Genomic DNA, 6000 nt, shown 5'->3' on the forward strand with positions numbered 1-6000 from the left:
ATTCATGAGAAATACAGAAGAAAGGTTAAGACACTTTGGGGATACAGAGAAAGTGTCTAATATTCATAAAATTGAAGTAGAGGCAATAGAAAATGGGGTAAAAGCAGTATTTGAAAAGATATTGGCTGAGAACTTTTCCAAAATGATTAAAAATACTGTACTGGTCTGGGATCACTCAGGAAAGGTTATTGTAGGGATTAGACCTTAAGCTATTAGAGAAGCTGCTAGAGAAGGCTACGTAAGGCTGTTACATCTGCTCTGATATTTGGCCTAAAGTTTTCAGACGTCAGATAGGCCAGGAGTTGAGAAGGAAAACTGAACCCGATAAATGGGAGAACTAAAACCCATGAGGATGAACTAGAATCCCCAAGGACAAACTGGAACACATGAGACAGAATGGAACTCATGAGGACACACACAAACCATGGAACCTGAGTCTGTCTATCACTGTGGCAAGAGTTTAGCTAAGCTACTCCATAGTACTGCTACCTTGGTATCCATTTTGTTTGTCCAGGTGGATTGCAGAGACCTTAAACTGACACTAACGCCCTCAGGGAAGCACATGCCCTGGTAAGCAACCCTCAGTAATAAGCAAATGTGAGTTCCTGACATGACTCCACCAACAGCTCTTGTGACCAATAGTCTACCATGCTTCCCAGCATCTGTATGCCTATGTGGCCCTTAGACAAGAGCGGCATTGCTTCAGGCCATTGAATTTGTGGTAATTTGCTACAGCAGCTATGCACAATTGTCCATGAAACTCACTTGTGGCTTTAGGAACAGTGGGAGCTCATTCTTACATTTACAATTTTTATTTGATTGCTGTGGGGATTCTGTCTACTTCCAAGTATGTATATTTCAACTATGCATTTGAGAACTAGGGAAATAACCACAGGGTTAGTTTGGGGACCCAACTGTAGAGATAAGCCTGAAAAAAACGCCATTGATTACCTATCTCTAGTGATTACTCTGCCTCGTCAATCACAGTGCTGTTTCATATCTCCAGGATTTTGTGTCAGTTCAGAGTCAGTGCCCAGTAATTCCCCTAAAAGTATTTCTTCTTCCTCAAGGCACAACCACCATGGTAAATGTCCAGAGGTTCTTTGGGCAAGGAGGGGGTAGCAGGGACTGGGAATAAGACTGACAATATACAGTTTTGTACAGTCAGGTCCTTTTGCATACCAAGGTCCTTCCTCAAGGACTTCTCTTCATTCAATAGGTTGTTTATTCAGTAAATAAGTGAAATAGAGATTAGGAAAACAACAGAAAATATTAACAAAACTAAGAGTTTCTTTCTTTATACACAAAATTGACAAAACTTGAGCAAGACTAACCAAAAAAAAAAAAAAAAAGAGGATCCCATTTTAAATTAAATTTTAGATGAAAAAGGAGTCATTACAACTGAGACAACAGAAAGGACTTCTATGAACAACTCTATGCCAACAACTTGGACAACCAAGAGAAAAAGGCTAAATTTCTAGAAGATACAACCTACCAAGATTGAATCATAAATAGAAAATCTGAACAAATAGTGAGGATGGAGATTCAATCAGTAATCAAAACTTCCTGAAAAAGAAAAGCACAGGACCCGTCTGCTTCACTAGTAAATTTTAAACATTTAAAGAATTAATATTAATCTTTCTCAAACTCTTACAAAAAAGTTGAAGATGAGAAGATGCTCCACAATTCATTTTACAAAGCCAGCATTTCCCTCATATAAAAGTAAGATAAGGATACTATAAGAAATGAAACTAAGGCCAATATCCCTGATGAACCCTATAGATGTGAGAATTTATAACAAAATACTAGCAAGCTGAATACAGCAGCACATTAAAAGGATCATACACCATGATCAAGTGGAATTTGTCCCTGTAATGCAAGGATGGTTCTACACATATATCAATAAAACTGATACATCGTATTAATAGAAAGATAAAAATAATTCAATCATCTCAATAAACATAAAAATAGCATCTGACAAATTCTGGCTCCATTCATGATTAAAATTCTCAACAAACTGGATGTAGAAGGAATATGCCTCAACAAATTAAAAGTCACATATGACAAGCCCACATCTAACATCTTAATGGTGAAAGGTGAAAAACTTTTCCTCTAAGATCAGGAATAAGACAAAAATGCACACTCTCACCAATCCTTTTCAACATAGTACTAGAAGTCCTGCCAGAGCAATCAGGCAAAAAAAAAAAAAAAAGGTATCAGAATTGGGAAGGAAGATGTAAAACTTTCTCTATTTGAAGATGACATGATTTTATATATAGAAAGTATTAAAGACTCCGTTAGATCTAATTAATGAATTCAGTACAGCTGTAGAATACAAAATCAATATACAAAAATCTGTTGCATTTCTATACAATGATAAATATATAAAAAAGAAATTAAGAAAACAATCCCAGTTACAATATCATTATCAACAATACAATACTTAGGAGTAAATTTAACCAAAGAGGTGAAAGACCTATACACTGAAAACTATGAGACATTGATGAAGAAATTGAAGACACAAAAAAACAGAAAGATACCTCATGTTCATGGATTGGAAGAATTAATCTTGTTAAAATTTCCATACTACCAAAAGCCATCTACAGATGTGACGCAATCTCTATCAAAATTCTAATGGCAATTTTTACAGAAATAGAACAAACAATCCTAAAATTTTTATGGAATAACAAAAGACCCCAAATAGCCAAAGTAATATTGAGAAAGAAGAACAAAGCTGGAAGCATCACAGATAAATGGAATACCATAAAGAGCCCAGAAATAAACCCATGTATATATGTCAATTATTTGACAGCAAAGGAGACAAGAACCAGGATATACAATGAGGAAAGGAGAGTCTCTTCAATAAACAGTGTTGAAAAACCTGGACAGCCACATGAAAAATAATGAAACTTGACCAATATGTTACACGACACACAAAAATCAACTCAAAATGGATTAAAGACTGGAACATAAAACCTGAAACCATAAAACTCCTAGAAGAAAACAGGAAGTAAGCTCCTTAACATCAGTCTTGGCAATGATTTTTTTGGATTTGACACCAAAAGCAAAGGCAACAAAAACAAAAACAAGCAAGTGGGACCACATCAAGCTAAAAAGCTTCTGCACAGCAAGGAAATCATCAACAAAATAAAAAGGCAAACCTACCAAACTGGAGAAAATATTTGCAAATCATATATCTGATTAAGCAATTAATATTCAAGATATATAAAGGACTCATACAACTGAATAGCAAATAAACAAACAATCCAATTAAAAATTGGGCAGAGGACCTGAATAGACATTTTTCCTAAGAAGACACACAGGCCAACAGGTACATAAAAAGCTGCTCATCGTCACTAACAATCAGGGAAATGCAAATCAAAATCACAATGAGATATCACCTCACACCTGTTAGAATGGCTATTATCAGAAAGACAAGATATAACAAGTATCTGCGAGGATAAGGAGAAAAGGGAACTCTTGTGTACTATTGGTGGGAATGTAACAAGTGCGGCTCTATGGAAAACGGTACGGAGGCTCCTAAAAAAAAATTTAAACAGATCCAGCAATATTACTTCTGAGTATTTATCCAAAGAAAATGAAAACACTAACTGGAAAAAATATACGTACACCTATGTTTGCTGCAGTATCATTTACAATAGCCATGATTTAGAAACAATCTTAAGCAGTCACTGACATAAATGGATAAAGAATATGTGGTATGTATATACAATGGAATATAATTCAGCCACAAAAAAGGAGGAAATCTTGCCATTTGTGACAACCTTGATGAACCCGTGTGGACATTATGCCAAGTAAATCGGACAGAGAAAGACAAATACCAAATAATCTCACTTACATGTCGAATCTAAAGACAAAAACAAAAACAAAAAAACAAGCTCATAGATAGAACATATTGGTGGCTACCAGAGGTTAGGGTGGGTGATAGATGAAATGACTGAAGACAGTCAAAAGTTACAAACTTCCAGTTACTACATAAATAACTCATGGGTGTCATGACACCATGACAGCATGGTGACTACAGTTAATAATACTGCATTATATATTTGAAAATTGCTAAGAGAGCTGATCTTAAAAGTTCTCACCACAAGAAAAAAATTGTAATTATGTGTGGTGATGGATGTTAAAAAAGATTTATTGTGATCATTTCACAACATATACAAATACCAAATTATTATGTTGTATACCTGAAACTAAAATCATGTTATACATCAATTTCATCTTAAAAAGTTTTTAAAGACTGAGACGAAATTTACTTCAAAATGAAATATTTTTGTATTTCAAGTGCTGTGGAATAATTTAAAATTTGTCCATAAATAAAGATTATATATAAATTTATGAAAAATTAGTAAAGATCACACAAAATAAAGTCAGAGGAATAAAACTAAAAAAAAAAATAGTTAAATAAACCAGTTGTGAAACTTAACCAAAGATCAAATTAAAACAAAACAAATTCCATCTAGAAAATTAATTAAAATGATTCAAAATTAGAACAGTTAATGCTGTCAATAGCAGGTTAAAATAAAAACTCATATACCTCTATTGTGAATGGAAATTGCTAAAATCTTTTGAGAAAGTACTTTGGCAACAGGCATAATGAATTTTACTAGTGTTTGTTCTTCTTGACTTGGTAACACCACTTGCAGGAATCTATTATAAGAACATAAATCAGAACCCAAAGATTTCTCTGTGCTCTTATTGTATAAAAACAGAAAAACTGGAAACACTCATAATGCCTACCAATAAAAAGTGGGTAAGTAAGTATATCAGACCACTTTCATATCAGGAAATATTTTTAAACCATTTTAAATGATGTTCATTAAGTTTTAACAATTTATCAAAACGTTTGCAACTATTTTAAGTGAAAAGGAAGAGCAAAATTATATAAATGATATGAGCATAATAATATAAAAATAAGCATAGAAGTCTGGGAAATATAACAAGTGACAGTCACTCAAGAATAAGACTAAGTGCATTTTAATATGTTCTACCTTTCAGCATTTTTTACATTAAAAAAACTACATTTTACTTCTATGAAAGGAAAAATAAACTGTATTTCATTTTTTAAAAAGCCTCATACTCAAATATACTCTTTTCTCCCCTAAATACCAAATAATGTGTAAGATTTGCAGCAGACAAGAGAAATTGAAAGAGCTGGGAGTAGTCCAGAGTAGGAACTAGGCCAGCAAAGCTGCTGAGATGGGACACCATTTCTGTCTTCAGAGTTTTAGGAAGCCCCTAAGGGCAGAAGGAAGAAGCAGGGGCTAGAGGTGAGGCAGAGACATCAGGGTTCATGGACAGAGAAAATGAAGACCAACTAATGTAGGCATCAGTACTTCAGACAAGAAGACTGAGGAACAAGGTGTCAGAGAGTCACCTGAATAGAAGGACTGGGAAACTGGAAGCACAGAGAAAGTTCCCCACTGAGCCAGATTTGGTCTAAACGTGAGGGTGAGCACAGGTGGAAGGAAGTATAAGAGCTGAGGGTGCTGAGCATCCTTACCCCTCCTCAGATTCAGGCCTCTCATCCCCCAGCTGTAGAAAGCCTGATTTTGTCCACCCTCCCTTTTATGCCACCAGATCTTTTGAACTTGAGGTAGGATCCATGTGGCTATTCGACCAAATAGCCCTTACACAAAAGAAAATACAAAATGTGAAACTCACCAATCAAAGCCATTGTATTCATTTGAGGATTCTACCCACACGAACAGCAAAAGCACAGACACGCAAAGTGCAGTAAGCAGCCATGGGTAAAATAATAGCTCCCTCTGGGAAGAGAAAGAAGAAAGTCTAATTTAGCTCCATTTATCCATGGTACCTCGGCGACATCTGTACATACTCACCAAAGGTCTGTATAATTGCAGCTCTACATTACCCTCCCCAGGTTAGAGTGACCACTGTATTCTTTACCCCTATGGAATTTTGTATAAGCCTACATATATAACATTTACACAATGAATTACAATTATGTGTTTATAT

At 35.0% G+C, this 6000-nt stretch overlaps 1 protein-coding gene across 1 annotated transcript in view; it reads right to left on the reverse strand.

The window, feature by feature from the left end:
- LOC105098274 (glycerophosphodiester phosphodiesterase domain-containing protein 4) overlaps nucleotides 1-5777 on the reverse strand; it is a 29875-nt gene extending 24098 nt beyond the window's left edge. Inside the window, exon 1 of the mRNA XM_031460420.2 lies at nucleotides 5686-5777. The gene's annotated coding sequence lies outside the window, so the exon portion shown is untranslated. The remainder of the gene's footprint in view (nucleotides 1-5685) is intronic.
- Between the last annotated feature and the right edge of the window lie 223 nt (nucleotides 5778-6000).

The sequence above is a fragment of the Camelus dromedarius genome, chromosome 12, assembly GCF_036321535.1.
Source record: "Camelus dromedarius isolate mCamDro1 chromosome 12, mCamDro1.pat, whole genome shotgun sequence".
Classification (NCBI taxonomy): Eukaryota; Metazoa; Chordata; class Mammalia; order Artiodactyla; family Camelidae; genus Camelus; species Camelus dromedarius.